General features: G+C 51.9%; 1 pseudogene; it reads left to right on the top strand.

Annotated features, from left to right (window-relative positions):
- Nucleotides 1–1,576: 1,576 nt before the first annotated feature.
- On the top strand, nucleotides 1,577–3,760 carry LOC149338198 (uncharacterized; annotated as a pseudogene).
- The last annotated feature ends 17,818 nt before the right edge of the window (nucleotides 3,761–21,578 follow it).

Raw genomic sequence — 21,578 nt, 5'->3', positions numbered from 1 at the left:
AAGAGCTGCGCCCTAAAAAAATGACTGTGGCTTAGCTCACCTATGCTAGGATATACGTAGCAAGAGGTGCGCAGTCTCTCTTTCGATGGGAGGCGAGCGGCGCCGGCACGTGGCTCCGGCAGCTGTGACGTCACTCAGAGGCTCCTTTCGGTAACTCTCGGGATACCAAGCTTTTTCAAGTGACATAGGTGAGAAGCCTCGCGTCACAACGTTGATTAAGAGGAACATTGCGGCAATCGAGCATGAAGTCAAGTCAAGCGAAATTGAAGCAGTGCTATTGGAAATTCTTACGGGACGAAAAGAGGAGCCGAGCGTGTTCCCCTTAAATCTGTACTGTACCCCACAGCAGAGAAAGGTGAGATTCAGGGCCCTCTTTCGCAAATGGATTACGGCAGCCGGGACTAACCCCTTGCTAATAGTCGGTGACTTTAATGCCGCGCACCCGGAATGGGGTTACGCTAAACAAGATCCCAAAGGCAGGCAGCTATCGGAGGACGCGCATGAGCTGGGACTCACCCTACACACGGACCCTAGTAGTTGTTACGTTTGGAATTATTCCGAGCTTCTACACCGCGGCGTCGAGATGGCCGTCGCTGCCTGGGAAGTTTCATCACGGCCATCTACTTGGGCCTCAGCAGCATGGTATCGTGCGTCGGCGGCGACGGCGGTCTGCGTGATTCACAGCGGATGCGGCAGAAGCTGTTTACAACGAGCAACGACGCCTGTGTACTAGCGCTTCTGAAGAGGCTTCTCCTCTTGCCTTGTGCGGAACCCTGGGCGCGAGGGAAGCTTCGGCAGTTCATCACGGCGGAGGCAGGAGAGGTTGTTTACAGCGAGCAACGACGGTTTTATACTCGCGCTTCTGATGAGACGTCTTCTCTTGCCTTGTGCGGAACTCCAAGCGCGAGTGAGGCTTCGGCATTCCGTCCACACGGAGAGCTGTGCAGTTGAGGTGTCTGGCCTTGGCCCCCACTTGCATCTCATTCCGTGCTTGTCATCATTGCTGCAAGAACCGCCGGGACAACATTTTGCCGGATGTGGCGAGAGTGTGTCGAGGACGTCCTGGTGGGCGGTTCCCGAAGGCTGTACATGTGGCCTAAGCTACAATAATTGGACGCTTTTAATCGAGCTAAATTCCCCAACCAGGGAGCTAGGGACAAGGCCCCCTTTAAAAAGAGCCGCAGTGTTCATTTTCAGTGCCGAAATCTCCTTGATCACCATGTAAATAAATCTCTGCCATGTTTCTCTCTTCTTCGACCCGTCTCTGCATCGGCGTCAGTCCCGGTGCCCGAGTGCCTGCAGCCCGACTACTGACTTGGTTTTTCGCTACCCGATGAGTCTGCTACCGGAGCAGACACAACGCAACAACTGGTGGCAGCGGTGGGATGGACTGCGCTGGAATCATGGTTGCAGAGTTTGGTGAGTGCTGGGATTTTCTTCACTGAGTTTTTACCAGGCTTTGTATTGAGTAAGCTTACAAAGGTGGTGTAAATTGTGGCTATCTTTCACAAGCTGTTTCAAAGTAAGTGAGGATAGTTTTTTGAGCATTAAAAATTTTGCAGCACTAGGTGCAGCCATGAATCTTAAAACACAGAAAAAGCCGCTTTTGTTGGAGTTGGCCAAAAACTTGGGTTTGGATGTTCGGGACCAAACAAGGAAGCCAGCCATCATCGCGGCTATCGAGGCACTTAAGGCAGACGACGACGAGCTCTCGGAGTGTCTGGATCTGATTGCAGAAAGAGAGAAAGCAGAGCGGGAAGCAGGAGAGAGGGACGATAAACGCATGGTTGAAGAGAGTAACCGCTTAGAGAAGGCGCTTGAGCTGAAGCGTCTTGAACTGGAAGTACTAAAGGCTCGAAACGAAAGGGATGAAAGCGTATCCTCTAGTGTAGGAGAGCTAAAGTCGGTCAGAATGAAAGACCTCATGCAACGTTATAGGAAAGGGGAGGACATAGGTCTGTTTTTGGTAAACTTCGAGCGCGCATGAGAGAAGGCAGGGTTTAGCAAGGCAACATGGCCACAGTGTTTGCTGACCCTATTACCATGTGAGGCTGATGATGTAATTGCCCGCTTGAGTAAAGAAGATGCACAGAACTACGACAAAGTCAAGTTTAGTCTTCTGAAAAAGTACAGAATGTCAGCGGAGGCATTCCGTCAAAAATTTCGCAACGCCGAGAAGCAAAAAGATGAGTAATATCCAGACTTCGGGTACAAGCTAATGGCGAACCTGGGGGAATGGCTAAAAGAAGCTAAGGCGTATGACGAAAGTGAGAAAATTAGGGAATGATTCGGCCTCGAGCAGTTTTATCGTCGGTTGCCTGAAGACATAAGGCACTGGATGCAAGACAGGCCAGACGTTCCGACTGTCTCGAAAGCAGCTGAGCTGGCAGAAGAGTTCGTCTCACGCCGTGCACTGGACAGAAAGAAAAGCCCCAAGTAAGAACACCAGAATACGAAGAGATCTGGGTGGAAGGGGCAGCGTTTAAAAGAGAAGAAACATGCACGTAGTGTAGAATGTTCAGAAAAAGGGGCAGGGCTAAAAGAGGAAACCCCTGAGGCAGTAGAGCGCGAAAAGAAAGCGTTTGAAAAGAGACGGGCTCCAGTACGTTATAACTGCGAAAAGCCGGGCCACGTAGCAGCGTTATGCAAAAGCCCTAAAGTTGTTTGCTTGTCATTGGACAGCAACGATGAAAATTTGAAGCTTCTAGAGCCCTACATCCGAGATCTTGTAGTGAACGAAAAGCCATGTCGTGTTCTGCGAGATTCGGCAGCTACAATGGACGTAGTCCACCCATCCTATGTAGAGCCAGGGCAATTCACCGGGGACTGCGCCTGGATTAAGCAGGCGGTGGAAGCCAACAGTGTGTGCCTTCCTATCGCGAACATATGCATTAAAGGCCCCTTTGGTGTACTTCATACAGAGGCTGCCGTGTCAGCCAGTCTGCTGATGCAGCACCCCTATCTGTTTTCAAGCAGATCAGATCAGCTGCTGCGGCAGAAAAGCCTAGTGTTCGGGGGAGGGACTGTCTACGCTTTAACCCGCTCGAAAGCTCGAAAAATTGCCGCTAAGGCCATCTCAATGGAGGCGTCAAGTAGCGTTGACACGGTTGGGGGTAAGACGTCTGACACGTCAGGAGAGGTCCACGCGACGACAACTGAAGAAGTAAAAGTTCTAGGCAGGCCCGAAAATAACGAGGATTGTCTTGAGCTTAAAGAGGCCTGTGGTGAGCTTCTGATAACCCCATCATCTGATAGCCTGCAAAGATTTCTAGGCGTGGACCGATCGTCTTTGATAGCGGAACGAAGGGCAGACTCCACACTGCAAAATCTTAAGTGCCGTTAGGATGAAGGGGTCGCAAAGAAAAATGTGACATTTCAAGAAAGGTCCGGGGTACTCTATCGTAGGTACCGTGATCGCAGAGGGGTACAGTTCGACCAATTAGTCGTGCCTCGACGCTACCGTCGTGATCTTTTGCACTTGGTGCACTGTAGCTCGGGGTCGGGTCATTTAGGGCTCGGGAAAACGAAGGACCGCTTGCTGGAAGAATTCTACTGGCCGGGATGCTTTCGGGAAGTAGAAAAGTTTGTAAAGACCTGCGACACATTTCACCGGGTGGGCAAGCCAGAAGATAAGGCGAGAGCCCCATTGAAGCTCGTTCCGGTGATCACAGAGCCACATCGACGGCTCGTGGTTGACAGTTGGGCCCCTTCCCAAAACTTGTTACCGTCACATTTTGACTGTGGTCTGTCCCGCTGCTGAGTTTTCTGAGGCAGTGCCGCTAAAAGAATTAAGCTCAGTAGAAATCGTAAACGCACTACTGTCCATTTTTGCGCGTGTCCGGTTTCCCGCGGAAATACAGTCAGATCAGGGAACCGTTTTTACCAGCGCGCTAACTACAACTTTCCTGGAGAAATGTGGGATTAAATTAATCCATAGTTCAGTGTACCACCCGCAAAAGTCGTTCAGAGACTGTCCGACACGAACTATATAGTAAGCAAGCCCGGAAAGCGAAAGGCAAAGCAAATATACCACACCAACCTGCTCAAACCGTACCGGGAAAGAGAACAGATAGTAAACATGTCGCTGAATGTTCCTGAAGAAACACATTTAGATTTCCCGGAGCTAGGATCACCCAAAAACGGTGAGAGCACTTACATGGCGATCAAGGCAATGGTAGAGGCTGCTGAGCTCAATGTTGATCAAAACAGAGAATTAACAGAAGTCTTGCGTGAATTCAAAGACATTTTCTCGGACAAGCCAGGTAGAACTACCTGCATAGTTCATGGCGTCGAGCTTACTTCCTCTCAGCTCGTACGTTCGAAAGCTTACCGGGTATCGCCCCGCCAAAGAGAACTTATGGAGGCGAAAATTAAAAGAATGCTTGACCTCGACGTCATTGAGGCTTGCGAGAGCGACTACACCTCACCGCTATTTCGGTGGAAGTCCCTGGCAAGGAACCACGTCCTTGTATTGATTACAGGAGGCTAAACCCCATAACCAAGGACCAGACCTACCCCATACCCAACATCGAGGAGAAAATTGAGAAAGTGAGCAGTGCTCAATATATCTCTACGTTCGGCCTCGTTCGGGGCTTCTGGCAGGTGCCCCTGACCGAACGGGCAAGTAGATACGCGGCCTACATTTAGCCCGTAGGGACATTCCGTCCTAAAGTATTAAGATTTGGCTTAAAGAACGCACCCTACTGCTTCTCATCCCTCATGGATAAGGTGTTGAGGGGACTGCATGATTTTTTTCCTGCCGTATCTGGACAACGTGGTGGTGTTTTCCGGTTCGTGGTCTGAGCATATCACGCACCTGCGAACAGTTCTTGAACGTTTTCGCCACGCGGGCCTGACAGTGAAAGCAAAGAAATGTCAACTTCGACGTGCAGAGGTGACCTACTTGGGTCACATAGTGGGGCGAGGCCACCGCCGACCGTCTGAGGTGAAAGTGACTGGTATCAGTAATTTCCCACAGCCGCGTACTAAAACGGATGTGCGGTCATTTTTGGGAGTTGCCGGCTACTACCAGCGCTATATCCCACGTTATTCAGAGCTTGCCAGACCTCTGACGGATGCTCTCAGAAAAAGCGAACCGCAGACCCTCCACTGGGACGAAAAAAAGGAAAAGGCTTTCTTGGCCTTGAAAAGTGCGCTAATGGGTCAACCCGTGCTGCAGGCACCCGATTACTCGAAGCCATTTGTGGTACAGTGCGACGCCAGTGACCGCGGCATGGGCGTGGTATTGTGCCAAACAGCCGAGGCGGCGGAAGAGCATGCGGTGCTCTATGCTAGCCATAAGCTGACGTTACGAGAAGAACCATATAGCGCTTCAGAGAAGGAATGCGCCTGTCTTGTGTGCGCAGTGCAGAAACTTGCACGCTACCTTGCCGGCTCGAGGTTCACCATCGAAACGGATCATTGTCCTCTCACGTGGTTGCAGACTATGTCACCCAAAAACGGCCGACTGCTCCGCTGGAGCCTCGCACTGCAGCAATACTCTTTTGAAGTTCGTTACAAAAAGGGTAAACTGAACGCCAATGCCGATGGCTTAAGTCGCTGCTTTTATTGTAAATGATGGCCTCGGAGATTCTGGCTTGAGTACATTTTTTTTCCTGACTGAGGTTTACTATCACCCGTTTTATCTGACTTCTCGAACTTTGTGTGTATGTTTGGAGAATGTTCAGCTTGCTCCAATTGCTGCCTTAATGGTGCAAGGCTTAAAGCCGTTCTGGTTGAAAAAGGAGCCTGGTAGATCTAGGGGAGAATCCTAGCGCTTGCCTGCTTTGCAGTTGTGGTTTTTGTGTTGTTCAAACTGATGCTGCTGTCATCCTAGAAAGTACACTGACCTGCTGAGAGCAAGAAGCCGTCCTTTTAAAAAGAAACGAGGAGCTCTAGAGACTACCTGGAGAAACTGAGTACCAGCAACAGTGAAATACATGGTGAACGAAATCCTCCCCAACTATCGCTCTGAACAATTGTTGTTGACCTTTATCCATCGGGATCTCTGGCGCCGCCTCAGAAGCTGTTACGTTTCGAATTATTCCGAGCTTCGAGACCGCAGCGTCGAGATGGCCGTCCGCTGCCTGGGAAGTCTCATCACGGGCATCTACTTGGGCCATACCAGCATGGTATCGTGCGTCGACGCCGCGGCGACGGCGGTGGTCTGCGTGATTCACGGCGGATGCGGCAGAAGCTATTTACAACGATCAACGACGCCTGTGTACTCGCGCTTCTGAAGAGGCTTCTCGTCTTGCCTTGTGCGGAACCCAAGCGCGAGTGAAGCTTCGGCATTCCGTCCACACGGAGAGCTGTGCAGTTCAGGTGTCTGGCCTTGGCCCCTACTTGCATCTTTTTCCGTGCTTGTCATCACTGCTGCAAGAACGGCCGGGACAACATTGTGCCGGATGTGGCGAGAGTGTGTCGGGGACTTCCTGGTGGCCGGTTCCCAAAGACTGTACACGTGATCTAAACTACAATGATTGGACGCTTTTAATCGAGCTAAATTCCCCAACCAGGGACCTAGGGACCGGGGACTCCTTTAAAAGGAGCCGCAGTGCTCATTTTCAGTACCGAAATCTCCTTGATCACCATGTAAATAAATCTCTGCTAAGTTCCTCTCTTCCTCGACCCGTCTCTGCATCGGCGTCAGCCCCGATGCCCGAGTGCCTACAGCCCGACTACTGACTTGGTTTTTCGCTACCCGTTCAGTCCGCTGCCGGAGCAGACACAACGCAACATAGCCCATCCAGGGTGGGCAACAGCGTGTGTGCAGACACCTCCCCTGACCTGTCCTTCTCTAAAAATGTGACAGATCTAAACTGGCACAATTCAGAGAAAAATTTCTGCAGCGATCATTTCATTCTGGCCTCGATCCTTAAAAAGGAGTTAAGACGCGTCGTGCGCGTCAACCAAGAGTAACGGAATGGGAAATATTTAGGAAGAAGGGAGAGAAAGCTGCAACTGGGAAGATCACTAACATAGAGGAATGGACGGAGACCCTCATGCGTCGCGTTGGAGAGGCAACAAAGACGCTTGAAGGGGAGAATGCCCCAGAGATAGTTGATAGCAAACTGCTTTACATGTGGGAGGCAAAACATGGCATGGAGCGCAGTCTAAAAAAGCAAAAATGGAACCGTAATCTTAGAAGGAGGATCGCTAGACATAACAAGGAAATTTAAAATTATGCGAACAAGTTATGCCAACAAAACCGGCGTAGCAGATGTGATGAGATGGAAGGGAGCATGAGCCTTTCCAGAACGTGGGGTCTACTTAGACACCTGTTATATCTGACCAATTCAAAAACCCAATCGGGATTTACATTATCAAAAGCCAGGCACGCATTTGAGGGAACAGATGCGGAATTTATGCACAAACTAACCAATATGTACATTGGTGATACCCATGGTACCACCCTCCCAGAATACGACGGCGCTCCCAACAAGGAGCTCGACGCACCCATCACGGAGGCGGAGGTCAGGGCAGAAATATTGGAACTAAAAACGAAATCGGCCCCGGGCCCTGACGGGATAACTAACAAAATTTTAAGAAACCTAGACGACGACTCCATCAGCGCTCTGACGGAGTACATGCACGAAATTTGGACTAAAGGCCACCTGCCTCGACAGTGGAAGTCGGGAAATGTAATTATAATCCCAAAGCCGGGTAAACCTCCGAAACTGGAAAATTTAAGACATATTTCACTAACCTCATGCATGGAGAAATTGATGGAGCGCGTAGTCCAGACCAGACTGACGCGCTCTATGTAGCAAAACGATCTGTGGCCGCACGAGATGGTCGGCTTCCGACCGGGCTTGTGCATGCAGGACGTTATGCTCCGACTGAAACATGACCTAATCAATTCGCGTTCTAGAGACGCCAAAGTAATTCTCGGCCTAGACTTGACAAAGGCTTTTAATAATGTCAAACATGAATCCTCCGAGGTCTCCATGAAATTGGGGTAGGCGCGAACATACGATTACATCAAGGACATTCTGTCGGGCAGAACTGCCTGCATGAAGTTCCAAGACATCGAGTCTCGCGCACTGAAGTTCGGGAGCAGGGGCACGCCGCAGGGCTCGGTTCTCTCCCCGTTTCTCTTCAACGTGGCAATGAGGGCCCTCCCCGAAGCTCTGCGGAGCATAGAGGGTCTAAATTTCAGTATGTGTGCGGATGACATCAACCTCTTGATTAACCAAGGGAGCGATGCTAGTATCGAGGAACGCCTGCAGGCTGCGGCGGACACTGTCTTCTACTATGCGGCCAGTAGGGGTCTCTCATGCTCTCGGGAAAAGTCTGAATTATTCGTCTATAACCCGAAGTCACTCCGATGCAAGCAAAACTAGAAATTTCACATTAAAGTTGAGGGGAAACCAGTTCCAAAGGTAGATCAAATCAGAATCTTAGCGCTATTTATTCAAGATAATGGATATAATCATGGGACACTCAAAAGGCTCGAGGGATTTGCCACGCAAGCCCTTGGCATATTTAAAAGGGTCGCGCTGAAAGGACGAGGCTTGAAGGAATGAAGCTTGCTTAAACTACCTCAAGCATACGTAATAAGCCGTGTGAGTTATGCCACGCCTTTTTTAAACATTAGGGCTGAGGAGAAGAAGAAACGAGACTCGCTCATTCGACGGTGCATAAAGAGGGCCCTGGGCTTACCGATTAGCACCTCCACAGAGAAGCTGCTCTCTATGAGAGTGCACAATACGTGGGACGAAATAGCGGAGGCTGTCAGAATTTCACAGCTTGAAAGATTAAGCCGAACAACCACAGGTAGAGTCATCCTTGAAATGGTAGGCCTGCAAACAGACAGGAGACTACGAGTCAAATCGAGCATTCCGCAAGACTGCCGAGAAAGTCTAATCATTCCCCCACTCCCTCGTAACATGCATCCCATATTCAACGCTGAAAGGAGGGAGAAGAGAGCAAAAGCACTTATCAGACGCTTCAATCCAATGGACAGCAAGTCCTTTGCGTACGTAGACGCAGCAAGTGGCAAGTCGGGTGCGGCAGTCGCCTCAGTGGTCGACGGCCGCGGTGCCCCCGTATCGGCAGCCATCATTAGAAGGCGCAACGCGGAAACAGCTGAGAAAGTTGCCACAGCGCTCGCTTGCGTTAGAACGGAAGCCAATTTTATAATTAGCGATAGCAAAACGGCAATCTATAATTTTTGAAAGGGTAGGATCTCGCCGGAAGCGGCAAGGATTCTGGCCAGTAGACAGCTAAATAGAAAAGTTAGCCTAATTTGTACTCCCGCACAAACGTCCATTCCTGGCAACGACGCGGCCCACGAGTTAGCCAGAGCTCTCTACTTCCGGGTAGCTGTGGTACCGCCCGACTGCCGGAACATGAACGAGCGTCTGCAAAATTATACGGAAATTGTTGAAAACTATAGGTTACAGAGGAGACTGGTGCCACCACCGGATAAAAGTCTAAACAATAGGGAGGCAATTGCATGGCGACGCTTCCAAGCTGGGAACTTCGTAAACCCGGTCTGGGCATATCATTTATATAGACATAACAAAGAAAACGGTAAGTGCAAGCACTGTGGGGCGAGAGGGACCCTCGACCACATAATCTGGCAATGCGCTAGCTCCCCAGGGGCTAACGAAAACATTAATTGTAGAGAATCCTGGGAAGCCCTGCTGCGGAGGGAGGCCGCTGCTTCACAGCAACAAGCCATCCGTCTGGCGGAAGAAGCCGCGAGGAATCAAGACCTCTTCGCCTGCTTCTAATCGCCGAGGTCCCGAACCCCGTCACCAAGGCATGCGTGCCGGGGACGGGGAGTAGGGGGCTTCCTTACCTGGCGGAAAATAAAGTTATCATCATCCTCTCGGTCGGAGGCGCGCGGCGCACCAGCTGCGTGGCTGTGACGTCACTGGGCTCCTCGCGCATGCGCACAAGTGGCGCTGAAGGCTCAAAGTGAAACGGCGAGACAGCGGGTAATGTAGCTCTCGCTACAAAAGAGAAACCACTGAAGGGAGCCATTAACGATATGACTTCATACCCTTAGATGTTGAGCTTAAATAACTCTGTACCTTCCGCGTAGGGCACATCAACTTCTCAGTCCCTGCATTGCGTTGTAATGAACCCGTAGGTGAAATAATACACTTTACGCGCAACGGAGAACACAAAATCGCGCGCCAAAGTTGGGGAGTCTTACCTGGCGACTTTTTGACGCTCGCACACTCCTCCGTCGATCACACCTGCGTATCCAAATTGAGGGATAGCTCTTGGCTAGATTCTTTCAGACGTCTGGCATCTATCGTGGCCGCGGCCAATGATCCCCCAAACTCCGGCTGGTCAGTAAGCTCCGCCTCCGCAGGTGGAGCGCTGACTTTCCAGCGTGCATATTGTTATGGAATGGTGGGCCCGCGCAGGGAGCACGCAGGAACGCAGGAGACATAGACAGAACCGGCCGCCTCGATTCTCTTTCGTCCTCTGTCTCGCACTAGCGCCGCGCGCTCGCCCCACGCCTCTTCTTTATTCGTACAGCGCAGCGCGCTCTCGGTCAGCGTAGGTCGTATGCCGTAATGTCTATGCCGTAACATCTTTCCACCGGGGGGGGGGGGGTGGAAGAGGGGAAGATAGACCGCAGTTCCCACAACGCTGGTGTCCTCTAGTGTGTGCTTCGCTTTGCGGGCTGCCATCAGGTTGGCTAGGTGCTCCTTTAGCGTGGCCGTGTCCCCGGCAAAAGTGATGGGGATCACATCGCTCGCGAGCGACGTATTGTCGAGCACCGGCAGGTCCTGTGTCAGGGGTTAGCGAGGTTCCGCAATGCTAGAAAAGCTTTCGCCGCTGGACTGGGGCGAGGAATCCTGCGACGAAGCGTGTGGGCTAGGTGACTCCGCGCCGGTCTCCTGCGACGGCATCCGATAACGAAGGGAACGGTGGCACTGTTACGAGAAACGCCATGCATATCTTGCACATTTTGCGGCGCTTCCTTGATGAGAGTGCATTCCTTGAGAAAGGCATCGAACTCGTCCCGATGAGCCCTGGTTGAGGTCCTTCTCACCGTCGCAGCTTAATTTGCAGGAGGCATCATCACGTTGTGATGACATAGTGTCGTCTGACACCAAACTGTCCCGGTAGATCTCGGGGCTGCTCTAGGCGATTCCTCACCGTACGACAACAGTGAGGGGTTTTTCCCGCCTTCGGAAAGTGCTTCCAGTAAGCCGTTCATTTCAAGCTTAGCCCGACATTCAGTTCTGGCGGCATAGTCGGGCGACGGCGTTTGTATTTGCGTTTGTGGCTTCGTGTTAGCTTGCAGAAGCGCAGAGCCGCGCTTGCCATCGTCTAGTGTTCCTGCAGGCGACGGGGTTGCTTCGATGTGGGCAGTCGGGGCGGGCACACCTCGGAACTTGCGAATGCGTCCATGCTAGCAGCTGGCGGCGGCACTGGTGAGGAGGTGGGAACCAATTCGGGATCACGGCGGGTGCCGGAGACATAGCGCTTCATGTTTGTGACATGTTCGGGAAAAATGTGGTCCACACCGCGTCGTCGAAGCTCGGGGATGTCTTCTAGGCGGTACGTCACGGGGCCGAGGCGTGCAACCACACGGTAAGGGCGGCGGTATCGGGACAAGGGCTTCGCGGCACGGCGAGTCGCGCGGATGGTGCGGTGAACGAGGTCCAAGTCAGCGGACAGGAAGGAGGGAAGTGGTGGTGCTGCCGCATTGGCCACTTTCGCACGCGCATGAACCGTGAGAAGGTTGCGGTGAGCGTCGAGGCGGGTGTAACGAAGTCGTTGGGCGCAGTCAGTCGGTGACGCTGTAGGATGGGGAAGGACCAACTGCGCGTCGAGAGGGATGGAGGGCGTTCTGCCATAGGCGACTGAGAACGGCGTGACATGCGTTGTTTCGTGAGCCGTAGTGTTGAGTGCAAAAGCTGCAACAGAAACAAAACGATCCCAGACTGTGTGGGACGGAGCTACGTAGGAGGCAAGTATATCCGTGAGAATGCGGTTTGACACGCTCCAAGAGGCTATTGCACTGGGAATGATTGACGGAAGCAGAGGAATGCGCAATGACAAAGGAGCGGAGGGCGCGCTCAAATTCTTGGGACATAAAGCAGCTCTCACGGTCCGTGATGAGGCGTCGGAGCACACCGTGCCGAAGACAAGATGTTGTTCCACAAACAAGACGGCATGAGCGAGCGACGTGTCTGGAACGGGCAGTGCTTCGACCCACTTGGAAAAGTAGTCGATCGCAACCAAAATATACCGGTTGCCAGCGCGTGTCTTCGGGAAAGGGCCCAAATAGTCCAGTCCAACCGGTTCGAAAGGTGACCTCGGCGGCGAAAACGCCTGCGGGGGTGGCTTGGTTACTCGTGTCGACGACTTCCTGCATTTGCACGTCTGGCAGGACGCCACGCGTTACTTGACGTCTGTGGACATATCAGGCAACCAAAAGCATTCCGGCACTCGTGCGTAGGTTTTACCGCGACCAAGGTGACCAGCCGTGGGAGGGTAGTTTAGGCCGCGCAAGATTTGCGACCGCAGTGTTGCCGGGACCACTGGCAACCACACGGGTGGTCGACCACGGAACCGCTTCACATAGCACAAGAGGTTATCCTTCATTCGATAGACCCGGCGCAGTTTGCAGAGGCCGGTGCCGACGGCAGTGCCAAGGGTGTGGATTATCGCAGCAACGTCGGTATCTTGCGTTTGCGCAGTCCTGAGGTCCGTCAAAGCCGTCACGGAACAAGGGTGGGGAGAAAGGAAATCGGCATCTTGATGTGCATTGCCGCGCCGATGCACTATGGTGAAATCATACTATTGAAGTTGCAGGGACCTGCGTGCCACCTTGGCATAAAAGTGTTTGGCAGACTGCAGCCAAGTCATAGTGCTATTGTCCGTGGTTATGGAAAAGTGATGGTCGTGCAGGTAGCGGTGGAACTTCTCTACGGCCCAAACAGCGGCGAGGCACTCGAGTTCTCAAGAGTGGCGGCGGCGCTCAACGTCGGAAAGCTGGCGGCTGGCATAGCGAAGACTTTTTTGTCATCAGACTCGTTCCCCTGCAGGCGGACAGCGCCGAGCCCATCTTGGCTAGCATCCGGGAAGAGGACGATGAGGGCCGATTCGTTGTAATGGGCTAATGTAGGAGGCTCGAGGAGGGCGTGCTTGACGTCAAGGAATGCGAGCTGTTGGGCCCGTGTCTAAGTCCACGCTGCATTATTCTTCAGCAGGGCGGTCAACGGAGCGCTTCGCTTGGCAAAGTCGGGTATAAAACGACGGAAATACGAAGAAAATCCAAGGAAACTTTTGAGCTCTTTGGCAGTGGTGGGAGCTTCGTAAGCCGTAAGCACTTTTAGCTTCTCAGGGTAGGGACGGATGCCATGCCGGCTCACAACGTGACCCAAGTACGTGACCTCTGCAAAACCGAAGAAACATTTCATTTGGTTTTAAGCGAAGCCCAGCAAAGGTGAGGGCTTCGAGGACGTGTTTGAGTCGCCTTTGGTATTCTTCAAGCGTGGCCTCATAGACAATGACGTCGTCCAGGTAGACCAGCTCCATAGACCACTTCGTAAGGCCTAAGACGCGGTCCATGAGGCGCTGAAAGGTGACTGGAGCATTTAAGACACCGAAGTGCATACGGTTGAATTGGTAGAGGACGCCGGGAGTCAAGAATGCCGTGTTTTCCGCATCACCGGGGTGAACAGGCAGTGTGTTCGCCAAATGCAGCCGGTACAGCCAGCGGTGACAGCGCCGCACACCGGCAGGTAGCAGCTACCATTAAGGCAGGTTATAAATATTCATTCAGAACGACGGCTTGACATCGCCGCTATGGCGCAGTGGATTAGAGGCACGTGTTGCGTATGGAAGGTCGGCCGTTCGACTCTGCTCTCTGTGCTGTAATTTTATTGTTTTTTTAATTCATTTTTTATTTCCTTTACCTTTTAGGTCGCAAATCGTGATGCTTAGTGGCATAGAACGCCGTTTAAGATTTTCAAAACATTTTCTGCATACTTTTACACAGATTATTCCCAGCGCTGGAATATCAGTTTTGAATTTAAACTAAATATTACATGGTTAGTAACAATAGGTTGGTATAGACTTTTAAGCATTATTCAGGGAATAATTATCCCTTTTAGGTAAGCCGTTGTGACAATCTTCAGTCACCGTGATCAATTCACCGTGGTTTCAAGCCTTGTGGCTGTACAGGCTGCAGTTGGCGAATACGCGAACAGGCACCTGCCAGTAGCCCGAGAGCAGATCTAGGGTAGCAAAAAAACGGGCCACCTTCTGGCGGCAAGTGCATCGCCGACGCGGGGCAGCGGGTACATGTCGAGACGAGTAATAGCGTTTAACTTGCGATAATCAACGCAGAAGCGGCGTGTTCTATCCTTCTTGCACACTAGGACGACAGGGGAGTACCAAGGGCTACAAGAAGGGGCAATGATTTCCTGGTCCAGAATGTCGCATAAGTGCTCCTAAATGACTCTCCGTTCGGCTGGCGCGACACGGCGAGGTTGGTGATGAATGGGCCCACGGTTTACGGTGTTGATCCGGTGTTGGGCCCAGGAAGTGCACCCGAGTTCCCCGGCGCTTAGAGCATGGCAACTACGATGATCGAGCAGCAAGGCCTTCAGAGAGACGAGCTCCGTGCAGGTCAGGGTAGGCCCAAACTTAAATGCTTCCCATGATAGGACCGCCGGCGCTGGAGTGTGGTGAGATGGTTCTTCAGGTTGCAAAGACCGGAGTTCAAGACTGACGCTGTACCCAATTGCGTGCCGGGATTCAGCACGAGCGGTGCGCGGCTGGTGTTAAGCATAAATACGTGGGCCTCTCCTTTGAGCACAGATAGAAGGCTTCGAGGGGAGGTCATCTCTCGGGCTGGAGCTCAACACCGGATATGTTCGAAAAGCACGTCCGCTGTGATCGAGCTGTCAAACTTGTCATGCACCCAAGTTGCCGCACCTGGTGGCAGAGTCACAGCGGACGCCACAGTCATGAGAGAGATGGCAACTGGCTTGACTGGACGTGGCCACTTCGTTGCGAGGTAACGCACGGATCCTGAAGCAGGCTTGATCGCCGACACCAGGGACTGCCACAGGGTTACACCGAGACTCGATAGGAAACGTTAGGAAAGAAAACGTTGTCGCAGTTTTGAGGAATGTCGGCGCCAAGATAGAACAGCTTAGGGCACAGGTTCTAGTCTTCTTTAATGAACTGGAGGCAGTCGTACCTCAACAGGATAATTTTTAAAACGTATCTCAACTCGCCTCTTTGGATTGTGGCTCCCGCATGTACTCCTATATCCGCTCATTCCTCTCTAAACGTGTGGCTCGCTTTCGAGTAGATACCCACTTGTCTAACCCACACCACCTCACCCGTGGCACTCCTCAAGGTGCTGTTCTCTCTCCTACCCTTTTCAATCTCGCTATGGCCCCTCTCGCCTCCCAGCTAGCTGAAATTCCCGACCTGCATCATATATTTTACGCCGATGACATCACTCTCTGATGTTCATCTGGCTCTCCCGGTCACGTACAGGACACCCTGCAACGTGGCCTCGATCTCATCGACTCCTTTCTCACCACCGCTGGCCTCTCTCCTGCTCCTGAGAAATCCGAGCTTCTCCTTCTCAACCATTCCTCCTACCAGCGCTCACACAACCACTTCGTCTCTCTCCACCTTTCTGGCTCTCCCATTTCTGTCGTCACACAGTGCAAAGTTCTTGGCTTCCCTTTGCATGCGGCTAAGAATGTACAATCCCTTCACCGCGCTGTCACCACCTGCCACTCTGTAACTCACCTCCTGCGGCGCGTGGTCACTCGACGCTCAGGTCTCCACGAGGCTCACGCGTGCCGAGTTGCCCACGCGCTGGCCCTCAACAAGGTCTTGTACTTTGCACCCTACGCTTCCTTCACTCAGACTCAACTTAACGCTCTCGAGACTGCCCTTGTGGGCCTCTACAAGGCAGCTCTCAACCTCCCTATCACTACCTCTACCACTAAGCTCTTTGCCACAGGCCTCTTCCATCCTCTTCGTTCTCTTCTCAGTCTCCATCGTGACTCGCAGCTTGCCCGGCTTTCCCTTACCCGTCAGGGTCAGTGGTTATTGACTCAAGCGGGTATCTCGCCCATTCCAATCTCCCCGTTTACCTCTCCTATTCCCACCCCCGCCCCCAATCTTCGTATCCTTCCCCTCCCGACCAACATGTCCCCCGTCCTGCACGCCGGACGTCGCCATGCGGCCGCACAGCACCATTCCCCTCTCTTTGATACCCAGGGTGTAGCTTACACGGATGCCTCCTTCGTGGCTCCTCGAGGTACCTGCGGCTACGCCCTGTACCATCCACACCTCCCTGCACCTGAAACCCACACCAGCGGGCCGTATCTACACCCTCCAGACGCATTGTCCCTCGAGGTCCTCGCCATTGCGCATGCCCTCCAGTCATTTTCCCTCCTTCCCTCTCTCCAAGAGTACACAGTCTATTCGGACTCACAAGCCGCTATACACCACATACAGAAACGCACCCTGACCCCTTCTCTCCAACAGGAGGTCGAACGAGCGGTCTCCGCACTGCAACCTTCCATCGTTTTCCTCCGCTGGGTCCCTGGGCATTCAGGGATTGACGGCAATGAGCTGGCCCATCAGCTCGCCCGCGACACACTTTTCCGGGCACCGTTGATCCCCTGGCCCAAGCCCTCGGAGGACGGTGGGAGACTCACCCTTCGCCGCACCATAAAAGAGGTCTACCTTGAGCTCCGCCTCGACAAACGCCTTTACCCTCCCCCTCATCCATCACTCACGGTGCCGGAGTCTCGCCTTCTTCGGCACATTCAGATGAATACAGTTATCACCCCGTCCCGCCTCTTCCTCTATCGCTATCGATCGGACCCTTCCTGTCCCAACTGCCCCTGTATCTATGCGGACCTGGCCCATTGCCTCTTCTATTGCCCGGCTGCTCAGCAGTCGGGTTCCTTCCCCCCACCCTCTCTATCCATCACCACCTGGCTCGACTGGCTTGGCGCTGAAGGGGAAGAAGAACAGCGGCTTCTGGTCGCCCAGAAAAACACTTAGTCTTTTTGCACGAAAGACAGCGACGGTGAAACATGGGAAGACCGTGAGATAAAGTTATCAGTATTTGTAGTAAACATTGTGGGCTAGCTATTGCGTCTTCCTCAGATCAGCGCGATCATAGGATTGGTTGTTTTGCTCTGGAAAACAATAGGCCTGTTATTGCAATGTTTTCTTCCTTTAAAGAAAAAGACGAGTTGCTCGCTAACGCATATATATTTAAAGACACTCATATACCCATTAGCGGCGACTTTTGTACTCACGTGGGTTTGCAAAGAAAGAAATTACTTCCGTTTGCACAAGAACAGGGAGAAAAAATGTATTCTTCGTTTCAACAAATTAACCGCAGGAAGGAAAACTTTCGTTTGCAACACTGCTTCTCGCGTGGATGCCAGCGTTGAACAATAAAAAAAGAAATCCGCTGTCACAAACGGCGCTACTCAAAATTACGTACTTAACTTGCTTGTTAACTCTCGAAGCATCAAAAATTGCGGAATTATTATTTTTCACACACATTCCTTCTACAAGAAACTCCCCACTAACAGTTCTTGATTGTCATGAAGGAAGCTTTGTGGTCGTAGAAATAGATGGATATAACCTCGACTTGCTGCACCAAAATCTCCTTTTAATAGACGACGCCTGTGCATATATTTCGCGAGGTTGTCGCAGCCCTGGAAGGCGTCACGAGCGAGAGGAACGGGAAGTTCTCCCGCATCAGTGGTAAGAAATTCCTGTTTGTCTTTATATCTACATTAAAGTCAGCACCAACCCTGCCACCCTGGCAGGTGGCATTTAATGGTTGATCGCGAGAGTTCGGTCACCGTTGTCAGCGCTAACACATGCAGCCCGCATCTCTGTATCATCACCCAACGTAACCCGATCGGTACTTTCTACATATCATCAATTCACTACATCCGAAAAAACTCAGCCGCGTGTCTTTGCCACCGCCGAAGTGGCTCAGAGGTAATGGTGCTTGGCTGCTAACCCGAAAGACGCGGGTTTGATTCCGGCCGTGGCGATCGATTTTCGATGGGGGTAAAATTCTAGAGACCCGCGTACTGTGCGATGTCAGTGCACGTTGAAGAGCCCCAGGTGGCCGAAAAATCTGAAGCCCTTCACTACGGCGTCTCTCTTATACTTAGTCACTATGGGACGTTGAACCCCAAAGAAACCAAACTAAACCAAAACACCCCATAGTACCTTGTCGCCCTTATCCAGCGCCACATTGCGACAATTACAGACTGGCTGCCTTATTTCCCCTACCGTTTCTCGTGCTTTCACCCCGCCTTTCCTCCTGATTGTAACACCTGTGGCGCGCCGAGATCCACACTGTTCCACTACCTTTTCGGATTTCGTTCTCCACAGGCAGTACCCCCCATCCTCCATTCCACTCATTCTTCCTGGGATGCACCTTTACGAACCGTTCAGCCCACCGTGTAGAAATGGCTGGTGAGGGGACCACCCTGGAAGATTTTTTTCTCTAATAAAAGTGGTTTCCATCCATCTGTTGTCACCCCACGTACCTATAAGCGCGATTAAGGCGTCCACTGACCCAGGGAGCCAGTTATGCCACTTCCTTTCCATAAAATGATCGGAGTGCATAACTTTGTCAACGCAAACGCAAATGAACACAACGAACGCCGCGTTTCTGGCAGAGCGTTGTCAATGCCTGCAGCCCACATCTATATCTCATCACCCCACGTACCTATAAGCGCAATTCAGCCGTCCGCTGACCAAGAGAGCCTGTTTTGCGCACTTCCGTTCTTTAAATGGAACAACGTTGTCAATTGGAATGCATGCAGCGGAACATCTGTCGCCTATTCTCCTGCACAGCCCACTTGCCCCCTTCCTCTTGGCACCTAAACAGTCCGCAGCAGTGGGAGGCTGCTTTGTCCAGCACCGAGTCGAATCTTCAACTTCGGCTGATGAGCTGGGCAGAGGACGTAGCGACTAGGCACGGTCTGAACGCCACAGCCAACCGCCTGAAGGCCATCCGCCATGCTGCTGCATAATTTTCGTTTTTTTAGCCCTTCATAAATCAAGTTTTTCTCCACCACTACCGATACGTTGCTTAAAGCTCGAGTGAGGTGTCCACTGTTCCAAGAGGGCAGTTCCTTTCTTTGCTTTCCAAGCTCCCGTTCCATTGGTTTTGCAGCTTCAGCGCGGCTGCTAAGGTGCTCACTGCTGGTTACAACGGACAAGGTCGAGGGCGAGGGCGACGCCGCGAAACACAGAAACGGGCGCCAAAGGGCTGCGGTCTTAAACAAAAAGAAAGATTTGGTTGTTCTGCTAGCCACGACATAACCCGATGTCGTACTGGCCACTAAATCATGGCTAGACGACACAATTTTTGACGCCGAAATATTTCCCTCACATTTTGCCGTCTATCGCAAAGACCGCAATGCACGCGGCGGCGGTAGCTTTATTCTTGTGGACAAAAGAATGAAATCATGCCACTGACCTTCAGTGACCCTCCTTGTGAAGTTATACTGAGCAGAACTGAACTGGAAAATGCACTCCAGCTCTCTTTTTGACCATATTACGGGCACCCAAACTATTCTAATTTCCCAGGGCTGGAAGCAATGCCTGGTGCTCTGTCGCCCTTGGGATCTGACCGCATTCTTCTTGGTGGGGAGTTCAATAAAATTGTTTGGAAAAATAAACTGCCCCTTTCATTAAGTAAATCCAGAGTACATGCAGCATTTGGGAAACCACTGAGCTACTGTGGTTTTCATCAGTTTTTTGCATTGCCTACATGATACATTGGTTTATGCTCCACCATTCTTGATCTTGTGCGCTGTAATAACCCCGAGATTATTAAATCAGTCGTTACAATTCCTGGCATAAGTGATCATGAGGCTCTTATCGGTACTATTCTCTGTAACCCTTAAATATTCAGAACCGGCTTCAACGCTAGCTTGTTTTATACGTTCAAGGCAAATTTGGATGAATAATACTGGATCTGCTCGCGTTTCGACCTGAGTTTCAAGACTGCTCTGAATTTATGGAAATGAATAGCACATGGAACCTATTTAAGCCCTAAATTGCTTATCTCGGCCACCGAAATGTTCCTTTTAAAATGATTACAGGAAAACACAGAAAAGATAAACCATGGTTTAATAAACGCAAAGGAGGCTTGAGCGCTGGTTTTTTCCGCCGCTGGCAATGCCGGCATGTCCGGACATAATGCTTGACACTTGAAGTTAGGTTGGGCCAGTAATAGTTCTGCCGGATTCGGGATAAGGTGCGGGTAACTCCAATGTGGCCGGAAGTCGGTTCATCATGGCAGGCAAGGAGGACTTCATCCCGCAGATCAGACGGTATGACGAGCAGGTAAGTTGTCGGACTTGAAGTAGAGTTCTTTTTTATAAAGCACCCCTCTCCGCAGGCAGAATGACGATAGTCCACGAGCTAGGTTTCGTGGTATTTCAGGGCACCCACCTTCGAGATGTTCGATGAGCAGACGGAGCTCGGCGTCGGCACGCTGTCTGGAAACGAGCTCAGATGTGCTGACCGCTCCAAGGAAGCTATCATCGTCGGTGTTGTCTTGCGGAGGAGGTTCGACGGGAGCGCGTGACAAGGTATCAGCGTCGGTGTGTTTCCGGCCTGACTTGTAGGTGACGGTGAAATCGAATTCCTGCAGGCGTAATGCCCAACGTGCTAGGCGGCCGCAAGGGTCCTTTAAATTTTTCAGCCAGCACAGCGAGTGGTGGTCGGTGACGATACGAAACGGTCTGCCATAGAGGTATGGGCGGAACTTGGCGGCGGCCCAGACTACCGCTAAACATTCTTTTTCCGTGGTAGAGTAGTTCAACTCAGCACGCGACAGTGCGCGGCTGGCGTAGGCAATTACTTTGTCGACACCGTTTTGCCGCTGAACTAGAACGGCGCCAAGACCGACGTTGCTCGCATCCGTGTGCACCTCCGTATCGGCATCTTCGTCGAAATGTGCCAGGATGGGCGGTGATTGGAGTAGGCGTCGTAACTCGTCGAAGGCAGTCTGTTGTTCGTTGCCTCAGGAAAATGACGTGTCATCACGGGTTAGGAGCGTCAGAGGGCTGGCGAGCTGGGCGAAGTTTCTAATGAAGCGGCGATAATAGGAGCACAGGCCCAGAAAACGTCGGACTGCTTTTTTGTGGGCGGGAACCGGAAAGGCAGCAACGGCAGCAAGCTTCTCTGGGTCAGCGCGGATTCCGTCAGCACTAATGACGTGCCCGAGGAACTGCAATTCGGTGAACCCAAAGTGGCATTTTTCTGGTTTGAGGGAGAGGTTGGCGGATCGAACGGCTTTGAGGACAGTCCTGAGGCGGTGCAGATGTTCCGTGAACGTTGCGGAAAAAAATGATGACATCGTCAAGATAAACAAGACAGGTCTGCCACTTCAAACCGGTGAGAACGGTGTCCATCATTCTTTGGAACGTGGCAGGAGCACAGCAGAGCCCGAATGGGAGGACGCGAAATTCATACAGCCCGTCTGGTGTAATGAAGGCGGTTTTCTCACGGTCCCTCTCATCAACTTCTATCTGCTAATAACCACTTCTGAGGTCGACCGA

This window comes from Amblyomma mixtum, chromosome 6 (genome assembly GCF_055824585.1).
Source record: "Amblyomma mixtum isolate Tamu chromosome 6, ASM5582458v1, whole genome shotgun sequence".
NCBI classification, from domain to species: domain Eukaryota; kingdom Metazoa; phylum Arthropoda; class Arachnida; order Ixodida; family Ixodidae; genus Amblyomma; species Amblyomma mixtum.
Note: the sequence above shows the minus strand (reverse complement) of the source record. Positions and strands in the feature narration are given on the sequence as shown.